The 14,320-nt window shown below is 42.5% G+C and overlaps 1 pseudogene across 1 annotated transcript; it reads left to right on the top strand.

Annotated features, from left to right (window-relative positions):
- Positions 1–4,105: 4,105 nt before the first annotated feature.
- On the top strand, positions 4,106–6,573 carry LOC128570109 (RING finger protein 10-like; annotated as a pseudogene). The gene has a single exon (XR_008375526.1). The product of XR_008375526.1 is annotated as an RING finger protein 10-like (transcript).
- The last annotated feature ends 7,747 nt before the right edge of the window (positions 6,574–14,320 follow it).

Below are 14,320 nucleotides of genomic sequence, written 5' to 3'. Positions count from 1 at the left end.
ATACTGGTTAACATTGCCTTCCTAGCTTTTTCTTAGTTAATGTGTTAAGACATTTATATTCTACATTTAGTAAGTTTCACATGTACCCTTGTATGCACCATAGATGTGGTCCCACAAATTACTCTCCGTCTGCCCATCCTCCCCCCTCCCTCCCCTCCCTTTCCCCATATTCTTAGGTTATAGATGGGTTATAGCTTTCATAAGAAAGCTATAAATTAGTTTCATAGTAGGGCTGAGTACATTGGATACTTTGTCTTCCATTCTTGAGAATGGCTATCCCTATTAAAATATCAACATCATACTTTCAAGACTTGGAAAAAAATATTTTTTCATTTTGTATGGAACCAGAAAAAAAAACTGTGTAGCCAAGGCAATTCTTTTTTTTTTTTTTTTTTTTATTGTTGGGGATTCATTGAGGGTACAATAAGCCAGTTACACTGATTACAATTGTTAGGTAAAGTCCCTCTTGCAATCATGTCTTGCGCCCATAAAGTGTGACACACACTAAGGCCCCACCCCCCTCCCTCCATCCCTCTTTCTGCTTCCCCCCCATGACCTTAATTGTCATTAATTGTCCTCATATCAAGATTGAGTACATAGGATTCATGCTTCTCCATTCTTGTGATGCTTTACTAAGAATAATGTCTTCCACTTCCATCCAGGTTAATACGAAGGATGTAAAGTCTCCATTTTTAATAATAAAAACAAAGCCGGGAACATCAGCTTACCAGACTTTAGGCTGTACTACAAGGCCATAGTGATCAAAAGAGCATAGTATTGGCACAAAAAGGCATAGACATTTGGAACCAAATAGAAAAACAGGAAATGAAACTAACATCTTACAGCCACCTAATCTTTGATAAACCAAACAAGAACATACACGGGGGGAAAGAATCCCTATTTAATAAATGGTACTGGGAGAACTGGATATCCACATGTAAAAGACTGAAACATGGCCACACCTTTTTCCACTCACTAAAATTGATTCAAGATGGATAATAGACCTAGATTGAATGCATGAAATGATAAAAATCCTCAAAGAAAGCATAGGGAAAACACTTGAAGACATCAGCCTGGAGAAAGACTTTATGAAGAATTCTATGGCAATTGCAACAGCACCATAAATAAACAAATGGGACTTAGTTAAACTGAGAAACTTCTGTACAGTTGAGGAGACAAGAACCAAAGCAAATCAACAACCTAGACAATGAGAAAGGATATTTGCATATTTTGTATCAGACAAAATCTTGATAACGAGAATCTACAGAGAACTCAAATTCATCCACATAAAAGAGCCAACAATCCCTTATATTACTGGGCAAGAAAGATGACTAGAACCTTCTCTAAAGAAGGCAGATGAATGGCTAACAAATAGATGAAAAAATGCTCATTGTTCCTAATTTTTAGAAAAATGCAAATCAAAACCACCCGGAGATATCATCTAACCCCATTGAGAATGGCCCACATCACAAAATCTCAAAACTGCAGATGCTGGAATGGACGTGGAGAGAAAGGAACACTTTTATCCTGCTGGAGGAACTGCAAACTAGTACACGTTTTTGGAAGGAAGTATCAAGACTCCTCAAACAAGTCAAACTAGATCTCCCATTTGACCCTGCAATCCCATAACTGGGCATCCACCCAGAAGAAAAAAAAAAATCCTATTACCATAAGGACACTCACACTAGACTGTTTATTTAAGCTGAATTTACGATCGCCAAAATGTGGAAAGAAACTAAATGCCCAGCAACCCAGAAATGGATTAACAAGCTGTGGTATATGCATACCATGGAATACTATTCAGCCATTAATGTCATTGATGCATTATCAGGTGAAGCTATAACAGAATAGAAAATAGAATTTGACGATTTGAAAGTCACTAGAAGGACCAAAGGACTCAGGAATTTATAAATAGGCAGACGTTTATGTAAAATTGCTCTACCATATTTGACACGTTTTAGAAAATAATGAATACCAAAAACTATCTGATTAAAAGAAGAAAAGTGAAAAAAAATATGGAGACTTCACATCTTTTGTATTAACCTGGATTGAAGTGTAACACATCGTTCTTAGTAAAGCATCACAAGAATGGAGAAGCAAGAATCCTCTGTACTCAATTCTGATATGAGGACAATTAATGACCTAGTACATGGTGTGGGGTGGGGAAAGGGGAGAGCAGGGACAGGAAAGGAGGGAGAGGGTGGTGGGGGTCACAGTGTGCCACCTTTTGGGGTAGGACACAGTTATAAGGGGGAATTTACCTAACAAATGGAATCAATGTCATCGAGCTGGTTCTTTGTACCCTCAATGAATCCCCAACAATAAAAATATTAAATAATAAAAAAAGAGTTGTTATGATACATGGAAATGAGGAAGGGAGAAGATGTAAGGGGGATCCTCTCCCTGGGTGGTTTGAAACTGTGAGCCATGTCTTGTTGAAGATCTCTGACTCCGCAGAGCCCAGGAAGAGTCTGAGAACCCAGAGGAAAGGGCAGGGTGACTGTGTGTGATCCCACTGACCTCACCTGGAGCAGGAGGGATGGGAGAGTCAGTCCCTTGGGTAACCTGCTGGCTCCTGTTTGTGTCTCTGCAGAGTGGACATATGATATCAAGTACCCCTCCAGTGAGGAGGAGGAAGACCCTGCAGGTAGGGACAACGTCTGAACCAGGTCCCTAGGAGAAAGGGGTCCTGGAAGGGGCTGGGTCACTCCTGCTGCTTTGGACACTGAGGCAGGTGCATGAAATCCTAAGGGAAAATTATGTGATCTTTTTACATTGTAATGACGGGGAAATAAGAGCTAGTGTGTGTATTGGCACGGAGCATGCTGATTGTAGCTTCTTCTCTTGCTTTATTGGTGAATGGTGATCTTTCCTATCAGACTTGCTTTTTCTTGTCTGCCTCTTCCAAACATGACAGCCTTCAGCTTTCATTGGTTCGCAGCACTTGGGAAGTGTGCACGAGGGATTATAGTTTGAATGTTTGATGTTGAACCTCACTGGAAAACGCCTCCCAAGAAGCACCACCCTCCCCAGCACCAGCTGAGCCTGGAGCCAGGGATGGAGGGAAACAGGAAAGGGGAAGTGCCAGGCACAGGGGACTGTGGGGACAGTGGCTGCTCTGGAGGGACAGGATGGCACAGGTGTCCCCTCCTGGTTATACTTATAGAATTTTAACTGCTTAAAGGGGCCCTGGTGATCCACAGGCCATTTCTCACTACAGGGGTGAAGTTATGAGGCTCTGAGACAAGTCTGCAGAGATGAGGAAGACTTGACTCTGTCATTGGCTATAAAATAGCAGCAGTAGCACAGTCCACTTCTTAACCTGAAAGCTAACTCTACTTTTTCTTTTCCCAAGGCTACCAGATCATAGTTATTGCCCTGGTCCATGCCGAGGCAGGGTCCTCAGATGAAGAGGAGGAGAGCAACCTGAAAAGTAATCTAGTTCCTGTTTGCATCTCTTTTGTATTCTATTTCCCACACACCAGCTCCTCCTGGTGGCTCTTCCCCACTCCCTCTTTCCCTTTCTGACTCCCTGAAGGAACTGATCTCAAGAAAGTGCAGCTGTACAAGTGAATTAGAGGCTTCTATTGTTGGTTCCCGGAAAACGAGTCACAGAGATCTAGAGATGGGGCAGTGAAGCATAGGACGTGCGGTGACATTCAGTTTAACTTTATCTTTGCCTAGATAGAAAACTTGAGGTTGATTCCCGGAGCAGCTCGGCCTCGGCTCAGAGGCGAGTGTCGGTCGCTGTGTGGGAGACACCTGTCCCCGACACCAAGACAACCAGCCCTCTCCCTCGCCCCAGCGGCGGGAGAGCGTGTCCGGCCGGCCGGGCCCTGCCTCACCTCCCCTTTCCCCGCAGCCTCCGCCCCACCAGGCCTGGCCCGGACTCCCGAGCTCCGGCCTCCTCCTCCTTCTCGTGTCACCACCGCCACCGGGCTCAGCAGCCCCGCCTGTCGCTTCTCTTCCCAATTTGAGAAGCCAAGGAAGGAAACAAGGAAAAATGTGCCAGGAGGGCCGAGAACCGCTGCCGCGGCCCCTAACGCCATGAGCCTGGGTCCCCGCCGCACCCGCTCCGCTCCGACCACAGTAGCCGCAGAGGCCCCCGTTGATGCGGCAGAGCTCCCCCAACGCTGCCGCCACCGCCTCCGCCTCCGACATGGACAGGAACAGCGGTACCAGCAGTTCCTCCGCCTCTTCCTGCAGCAGCAAAGGGCAACAGCCGCCCCGCTCCGTCTCGGCGGGGCCAGCCGGGGAGTCTAAACCTAAGAGCGGTAGCAGAGGCTCAACGGGCAGAGTTTAGCCCTGCCCAGTTCTCTGGAGGGAAGAAGATCAACCTGAACCACTTGTTGAATTTTACTTTTGAACCCCGTGGCCAGACAGATCACTTTGAAGGCAGTGGACATGGCAGCTGGGGCAAAAGGAACAAGTGGGGACATAAGCCTTTTAATAAGGAACTATATTTACAGGCCAACTGCCAGTTTGTGGTATCTGAAGACCAAGACTACACAGCTCATTTTGCTGATCCTGATACTTTAGTCAACTGGGACTTTGTGAAGCAAGTGCGCATATGTAGCCAGGAAGTGCCATCTTGCCCAATATGCCTCTATCCACCTACTGCAGCCAAGATAACCCATTGCGGACACATCTTCTGCTGGGCCCGCATCCTGCACTAGCTTTCACTGAGTGAGAAGATCTGGAGTAAATGTCCCACCTGTTATAGTTCTGTGCATAAGAAGGATCTCAAGAGTGCTGTTGCCACAGAGTCACGTCAGTATGTTGTTGGTAATACCATTACAATGCAGCTGATGAAGAGGGAGAAAGAGGTGTTGCTGGCTTTGCCCAAATCCAAATGGATGGACGTAGACCATCCCATTCGTCTAGGAGATGACAGCACAGCCAGTACTCCAAGTTATTGCTGGCCTCCAAGGAGCAGGTGCTGCACCGGGTAGTTCTGGAAGAGAAAGTAGCACTAGAACAACAGCTGGCAGAGGAGAAGCATACTCCCGAGTCCTGTTTTATTGAGGCAGCTATCCAAGAGCTCAAGACTCGGGAGGAGGCTCTATCAGGATTGGCTGAAAGCAGTGGGGAGGTCACTGGTGTCATGGCTGCTCTAGAACAACTGATGCTGATGGCTCCCTTGGTGAAGGAGTCTGTTTTTCAACCCAGGAAGTGTGTGCTAGAGTATCCGTCTGCTTTTGATGAATAAACCACAGCAGTTTGTTCTCTGGACTCCCCTTCTCTCCTCTTGCTCTCCCTCTGGTAGTGGAAGAAGAGGCAGTGTCTGAGCCAGAGCCCGAGGGGTTGTCAGAGGGTTGTGATTACTCGGAATTAACAGATGACAACTTGGGGAAGGGACCATTTGTATTGTGTCCAGCCAGCGGGAACCTGTCACCAAGCCAGGCTTCACAAAACACCTGAGAAATTCTCCTTGTTACTACTTGTACCAAGCAGAAGATGGGCAACGCATGTTCCTGCACCCTGGGAATGTGCGCTGCCTCGTGTGGGAGTATGGCAGCCTGGAGCGGAGCCCTGAGAGGATATCAGCTACAGTAGCGGAGATTGCTGGGTACCCCATGTCTGAGGATGTTCGACAGCGTCATAGATATCTCTCTCACTTGCCACTCACCTGTGAGTTCAGTATCTGTGAACTGGCTCTCCAGCCTCCTGTGGTCTCAAAGGAAACCCTAGAAATATTCTCAGATGACATTGAGAAGAGGAAACGTCAGCGCCAAAAGAAGGCGCGAGAGGAACGCCGTGGAGAGCGCAGGATCGAGATGGAAGAGAATGAATAGGGCAAGTATCCGGAAGTCCACATTCCCCTAGAGAACTTACAGCAGTTTCCTGCCTTCAATTCCTATACTTGCTCCTCTGATTCTGCTTTGGGTTCCACCAGCACTGAGGGCCATGGAGCCCTCTCTCTTTCTCCTCTTAGCAGAAGTCCAGGTTCCCATGCAGATTTTCTGCTGACCTCTCTGTCACCCACAGCTGTTCAGGGCAGTCCCTCATTCTGCGTTGTGAGTCTGGAAGAAGATTCTCCCTTCCCTTCCTTTGCTCAGATGCTGAGGGTTGGAAAAGCAAAAGCAGAAGTGTGTCCCAAAACTTCTCCAAAGAAAGATGAGAACAGCCTAGTTCCTCCTGCCCCGGTGGACAGTGATGGGGAGAGTGATAACTCAGACCGTGTTCCTGTGCACAGTTTCCAAAATTCCTTCAGCCAAGCTATTGAAGCTGTCTTCATGAAACTGGACACACCAGCTTCTTCAGATCCCCTCTCTGAAGAGAAAGGAGGGAAGAAAAGAAAAAAAAAAAAAAAAAAAAACAGAAACAGAAGCTCCTGTTCAGTACTTCAGTTGTCTACACCAAGTGACTCTACTGGCCCAGGCTACCTTCTCCATCTGGATTTCTTTCTTCTGTGCTTTTGTTTGGCTGCTGTAATTTTTAAGTATTTGAGTTTGAACAGATTAGCACTGGGGGGGAGGGGTTTCCACATTGTGAGGGGGAACCAAGAAAATTTTAAATACAGTGTATTTTTCAGCTTCCCATCTTTACACCAAAATAAAGTATTGACACTCAAAAAAAAAAAGAAAAAAGAAAACATGAGGTTATTTTCTTTAAATTAATTAATCAGTTAATATTGCTACACACAATAGTTTTAAAATATTCATGGATTGCCTAGTGATGTTTGGATAAATCTATCATACAGGGATCTGATTGCCATAATTAGCATATCCATCATCTCAAAGTTGTGTCATTTCTTTGTGTTTGGAACATTCACTAATCTCTTTCTAGCTGTTTGAAATTAACAATTGCTTTTAACTCCACTTATCCTATAGTGCTATAGAACACTGTTGATTCCTTTTATCTAGTCATAACTTTGTATCCTACAATAAATCTCACCCTATCCCCTCCCTCTCCCTACCTTTGGGAGCCTCCAGCTTCCTCTGTTCTACTTTTCACTTCTATGTGATCAGCTTTTTCTAGCTCCTACATATGAATGAGAATATGCCGTGTCTGTCGGTTCCTAGCTTATTTCACTTTACATGGTGTCATCACTTCCATCCATGTTGCTGGAAAATCACATTTTTCTTCTTTTTGGATAGCTGAATACTCTTCCATTGTTTATATGTACCATATGTCATCTTTTTTTAACTTGTAAAATTTATTTTCTTTCTCTGATGACTCATCGTGGTTACACTCAGTATTATAGTTTTTTGCTAATTACTTTTTGTTTTTAATTATAATGGTTATATAAAATTTCTACATATGTGATGCTTTGATACAGGCATGCAAGCTGGATTCATCAAATCAGGTAACTGGTGTATTCATCACCTCAGGTATTTACTATTTCTTCCTGTCATTAACATTCCAATTTTACTTTTTATCGATTTTTAAGTATGCCCTACCTCATTGTTGAAGGTAGTGACTGTGTTGTGCTATTAAATGCTGTTCATTTTACGTAAATACCTAACTGTATTTTTGCACCCATTAATCATTAGCACTTTGTCCCTCCACCTCCCTGGTACCCTTCTCAGCTTCTGGTAACTATAGTTCTAATCTCTGTCTTCATGAAATCTTTTTACTTTAGACAACTATTTTAAATTGCATGCAGAATTTATGAACACCCTGTATTTAGTTTGCACATCTGAGTGAAAACATGTAAAGTTTGTCTTTCTGTGCTTGGTTTATTTCCCTTAGTGAACTGGCCTCCTGTTTCATGCATGTTTCTACAAATGGCAGGATTTCCTGAAGGATATTCCATTGTGGATATGAACCACTATTTCCTTATCCATTCATGCATCCAACAGTATTTAGTATGGTTCCAAATCTTGGCTATAGTGAGTAGTGATGCAATAAACATAGGAGTGCAGGAATCTTTTTGATATACTTGATTCCTCTCCTTTGTATATATGCCCATCAGTGGGATTGCTGAGTCAAACTTCAGTTCTATGTTTAATATTTTGAAAAATGGCCATTTTGTTCTCTATAGCTGTTGTCCTAATTTACATCCTCACGAATAGTGTATGAGTGTTCTTCTCTCTCTTCATCCTCAAGAGCAATCATTATTGTCAATCTTTTTGATAACGCAAATCAAATCTTCAACTCCCTATCTCACCAAAGGCGTTTTAACTTTTGTGAGATATGTAGTTGTAGATTTGCTCTGCATTTCCCTGATGACTCATCATTTTGAGTGTTTGATCATATTCCTATTGCACCTCTTCTTTTGTGAAATGTCTATTCAGATCTTTTGCCCATTTTTATGTTTTAATGTTGGGAAATCAGTGAGAGTACAAACAGCCTAGGTTCAACTGCTTGCCTCCCTCTAATAATAGTGTACCATCGCCAAGGGTTGTGTCAAACACTTGGGCCCCGCATTCCCCTCCCTACCTCCCTCCGCCCCCCCATTCCCCTTCGCACATCATATACTAGCATCTATTGTCCTCATATCAGAATTGGGTGCATTGGATTCTTATCAACGCATATCCATTCTTATGATGTTTTACTAAGAAGAATGTATTTCACCTCCATCCAAATTAATACAATAGGTGTAAAGTCACCATGTTTTTTAGAGGCTGACTAGTATTCCATGGTATACATATACCACAGCTTGTTAATCAATTCCTGGATTGCTGGGAATTCATTTTGTTTCCACATTTTGGCAATTGTAAATTAAGCTGTAATAAACAGTCTAGTGCCAATGTCCTTATGAAAAAAATATTTGGTTTTTTTCCTTTTGGGTATACGCTTAGTAATAGGATTGCAGGATCAAATGGGAGGTCTAGTTTGAGTTCTTTGAGGATTCTTCAAAAGTGTTGTATTAGCTTGCAGTCTCACCAGCAGTGTAAAAGTATTCCTTTCTCTCCACATCCACACAGCATCTGCAGATTTGAGTCTTGGTGATGTGGGCCGTTCTCATTGGGTTAGGTCATATCTCTGAGTGGTTTTGATCTGATAATTAGGGATGATGAACATATTAGCCATTCATCTGTCTTCTTTGTGGAAGGCTCTATTCATCTCACTTGCCCATTGGCATAAAGGATTGTTGTCTCTTTCTTTGTTGCTTAATTGGAGTTCTCTGTAGAGTCTAGTTATCAAGCTTATGTCCAATAGATAATATGCAAATATTTTTTCCCATTCTGATGGTTATCTATTTGCTTTCATTGTCTCCTTACCTGGTGTCACCGGGGTGCTGTAAGCTGCTCAGGGAGAGCAAGGCCAGGAGCAAGTTCAAATTCAGAGGGTCCTGGGTCCCTGCTCACTGACCTGAGATGCAGGTCACAGCAGCTGCTTCCTGCCAGGAAGGGAAACACTCGGAGCTCAACCCACCAGAGCCTCCTGACACTGGAGCTGCTCCTGGGACTGGGGACACAGACTGGATGACTGTGGGTGGGAAAGGGCTCAGACTGGATTGAAGCACCACCCAGAAATAAACTCTATACCCAGGAGCTGAGGCGGGATAAAGGGCCATCACAGTGGCCAGCACCAGGTGTAGGCCAGAGTGTCCTTGTCATACCACATCATGGCCTGGTTGCACATGTTCTTCTTCCTCCTCCTCACTTTTCTCCTGTTCATGGGATTTCAAGGCAGACTTTGGGGTGATCCCTCCATCCTCCTTCCTCACTCCTAACATGAATCTCTTTCTGTTTCAGGGTCCAACTCTCAGGCTGTGATAACCCAGGAGCCCTCACTGATTCCCCAGGAAGATCAGATACCCACATTCATTGTGACTAGTCTTTAATATTTATTACCAAAGTTTTATTTGTTTCATTGTATTAAAATGTTGTGTTTCTTATTTTTATCTCATGTATTTTTTCTACAATCATTTTATTTGCCATAGTATTTATGCTTCTTGGTTTTCCAGCCACATTTTTAGATTTATAAACTTAAAGCATTATTATCAATAAACATTAGAAATAGCAATATATCATATAGTCTAGAACGGTCATTTTTTAAATGTTTAAGAAACCTCCTAGATGTAGTATTAGAAGTGAAATTAAAAATAAAATACATCGAGATACTAAGGGAGAGGCAGAGCAAGATGGCAGCTGAGTAACAGCTTCCTTGCATCTGGGCACCGTGAGTCTGGGGAGATAGGACTCCAGGCATCTCTGGCTGGTGGGAACTGCCTATCATCACTCCTATGAAGATACAGGGAGTCAGCGAGAGACTTCTGGACCCCAAGAGGAGGACTAAAACAGTGGAAAACCGGCAAGTGGTCACGTGTGTTCAATCCGTCTAAACCCGCCCACAACTGTAAGTTCAGTAGCAGCGAGACTGCAAACCAGAAAGGCCTTACCTGTGAACTATTTTGATGTCCTTGGACTTGGCACTGAGTTGAACTGCCTTGGGGAAGGCCTGAGCGGGAGTGCGGAGAACTTTGGCCGTTGTCTAGGGCCCCAGTCTGAGCCGCTGAGCCAGACAGAGCTAATAGTGTTTGGCGGTGGGTCACACGGATCCATTGTCAGTGATCTGCCCCGGCAAGCTCCGCCCTCAGGGTCGCAGAGCTACAAATGGGTGGGAGCTGGTAACCCAGCAACCAAGTAGCCTAAGGGTGGGGTTTGAGCCGCCTTGCAGCCCTACCCTCAGGGGCAGAGTGAGACCAGTTTTGGCACACTGAGTAAGGGGATAGCCATTTCAGCAGCGATTCCAGCGAGAAAGCTGGGAAAAGCTTCTGCTCAGCAAGTTTACAAGTTCAAAGTGCCTTTTAAGTAGGCTGAAGAGAGATTTAGGGTGTCTACCTGCTGGGGTTTGAGAAATCAGCAGCCTCCAGTCGTATCAGAACTGTGACTAACATCTCATACCCCAGAAGACCACGTCTTGCCCAGACAATATTCAATAACATATACAAACTGCTTTGTTTTTGGTTCTGTATTATTTTCTTTTTTTTTTTTTTGTTTGGTTGTTTTTTTTTGTTTCTTTATTTTGACGTTGCTGGTGTTCTTTTGTTTTTTTAATTTCAATCTTTTCCACACAGATCCCTTTTTCTTTCTCAATTTTCCTAGTTTAATTATAATTTCCCATTGCTGCCTTTTTTAATAACTTCAACTTCATTTTTGCTAGTGTTTCTACCGATATAATTTGGTTTTTCACCCAATTTTATCCCCGAAAAGTTTTCTGTTTGCTTGTTTTGGTTTGATTTATAGCATTTTTGTCTTTCCTCTCTACTTGGTGGAGGTGGGGTACTGTGTCTGATCAGGTTAGCAAAGAGCTGCTGACCTCAAGGGAACCACGCAACTGGGCACCCCCAGAAGGTGGGTTTTTTTAAGGTTGTGTCAAAGTACCCTACTGTACACCAATATTGCTCTGTCTCCCTCTTTCTGTGCCTCTCTTCTTTTTGTCAATATTCCTTATACCCACCCCTTCTCCTTTCTCTATCTTTCTTTTTTTCTTATCACTCGGTCCTCCTTTTTTTCATCCCCTTTTTTTGCTCTTCAACCTTCTCACCTTTCTGGTCCTGTAACCCTTAGTCCACAGGCACAAGAACTTAAAGAGCAAGAGGAAGTGAAACGAAAATTAGGGCAAGGAAACAGATAAAAGAAATCACTCATGAGGAAGAATCAGCAGAAAACTCCAGGCAACATGAAGAACCAGTCTAGAACAACCCCACCAAGGGACCATGATGTAGCTACTGCAGATGATTCCACCAGTACAGAAATGTTAGGAATGACAGAAAGGGAATTTAGAATACACATGTTGAAAACAATGAAAGAAATGATGGAAACAATGAAGGAAATTGCTAATAAAGTGGAAAATAACCAAAAGGAAATCCAAGAACAGAATCAAATAAGAGATGAACGATACGAAGAATATAAAAAGGATATAGCAGACCTGAAGGAACTGAAACAGTCAATTAGGGAACTTAAAGATACAATGGAAAGTATCAGCAACAGGTTAGACCATGCAGAAGAAAGAATTTCAGAGGTAGAAGACAAAGTTCTTGAGATAACTCAGATAGTAAAAGAGGCAGAAAAGAAGAGAGAGAAAGCAGAACGTTCACTGTCAGAATTATGGGACTTTATGAAGCGTTCCAACATACGAGTTATAGGAATTCCAGAAGGGGAAGAAGAATGCCCCAGAGGAATGGAAGCCATACTAGAGAATATTATAAAAGAAAATTTCCCAAATATCACCAAAGAGTCTGACACACTACTTTCAGAGGGATATCGGACCCCGGGTCGCCTCAACTCTAACCGAGCTTCTCCAAGACACATTGTGATGAACCTGTCCAAAGTCAAGACAAAAGAAAAGATTCTGCAAGCTGCCAGGAGTAAGCGCCAGTTGACCTACAGGGGCAAATCCATCAGAGTGACCGCAGACTTCTCTAATGAAACTTTCCAAGCAAGAAGACAATGGTCATCTACCTTTAATCTACTTAAACAGAACAATTTGCAGCCCAGAATTCTGTACCCTGCTAAGCTAAGCTTCAAAATTGACGGAGAAATCAAATCATTTACGGATATACAAACATTGAGGAAATTCACCACAACAAGACCAGCTCTACAGGAAATACTTCAACCCGTTCTGCACACTGACCACCACAATGGATCAGCAGCAAAGTAAGAACTCAAAAATCAAAGGACAGAACCTAACCTCCACAATGATGCAAAAGACAAAACTAAGCAATGGACTCTCACAAAATAAGATGAATAGAATACTACCACACTTATCAATTATCTCAATAAATGTTAATGGCTTGAATTCCCCACTGAAGAGACATAGATTGGCTGACTGGATTAAAAAACACAAGCCATCCATTTGCTGTCTGCAAGAAACACACATGGCTTCAAAAGGCAAATTAAAGCTCCGAGTCAAGGGTTGGAAGACAATTTTTCAGGCAAATGGAATTCAGAAGAAAAGAGGAGTTGCAATCTTATTTTCAGATACATGTGGATTTAAAGCAACTAAAGTCAAAAAAGACAAAGATGGTCACTTTATATTGGTCAAGGGAAAACTACAACAAGAAGACATTTCAATTCTAAATATTTATGCACCCAATTTAAATGCTCCCAGATTCTTGAAGCAGACCTTACTCAGTCTAAGCAACATGATATCTGATAATACCATCATAACAGGGGACTTTAACACACCTCTTACAGAGCTGGACAGATCCTCTAAACAGAAATTAAACAAAGATGTAAGAGATTTAAATGAGACCCTAGAACAACTATGCTTGATAGACGCATATAGAACACTCCACCCCAAAGATAAAGAATATACATTCTTCTCATCACCCCATGGAACATTCTCCAAAATTGATCATATCCTGGGACACAAAACAAATATCAACAGAATCAAAAGAATTGAAATTTTACCTTGTATCTTTTCAGACCATAAGGCACTAAAGGTGGAACTCAAATCTAACAAAAATGCTCAACCCCACCCAAAGGCATGGAAATTAAACAATCTTCTGTTGAATAACAGATGGGTGAAGGAAGAAATAAAACGGGAAATCATTAACTTCCTTGAGCATAACAACAATGAAGACACAAGCTACCAAAACCTGTGGGATACTGCAAAAGCAGTTTTGAGAGGAAAATTCATCGCTTTAGATGCCTACATTCGAAAAACAGAAAGAGAGCACATCAACAATCTCACAAGAGATCTTATGGAATTGGAAAAAGAAGAACAATCTAAGCCTAAACTCAGTAGAAGAAAAGAAATATCCAAAATCAAATCAGAGATCAATGAAATTGAAAATAAAAGAATCATTCAGAAAATTAATGAAACAAGGAGTTGGTTTTTTGAAAAAATAAATAAAATAGATAAACCATTGGCCAGACTAACAAGAAATAGAAAAGTAAAATCTCTAATAACCTCAATCAGAAACGATAAAGGGAAAATAACAACTGATCCCACAGAGATACAAGAGATCATCTCTGAATATTACCAGAAACTCTATGCCCAGAAATTTGACAATGCGAAAGAAATGGATCAATATTTGGAATCACACCCTCTCCCTAGACTTAGCCAGGATGAAATAGACCTTCTGAATAGACCAATTTCAAGCACTGAGATCAAAGAAACAATAAAAAAGCTTCCAACCAAAACATGCCCTGGTCCAGATGGCTTCACTCCAGAATTCTATCAAACCTTCAAGGAAGAGCTTATTCCTGTACCGCAGAAATTATTCCAAAAAACTGAGGAAGAAGGAATCTTCCCCAACACATTCTATGAAGCAAACATCACCCTGATACCAAAACCAGGAAAAGACCAAACCAAAAAGGAGAATTTCAGACCAATCTCACTCATGAACATAGACGCAAAAATTCTCAACAAAATCCTAGCCAATAGATTACAGCTTATCATCAAAAAAGTCATTCAT

Source organism: Nycticebus coucang, chromosome 18, assembly GCF_027406575.1.
Source record: "Nycticebus coucang isolate mNycCou1 chromosome 18, mNycCou1.pri, whole genome shotgun sequence".
Classification (NCBI taxonomy): Eukaryota; Metazoa; Chordata; class Mammalia; order Primates; family Lorisidae; genus Nycticebus; species Nycticebus coucang.
Note: the sequence above shows the minus strand (reverse complement) of the source record. Positions and strands in the feature narration are given on the sequence as shown.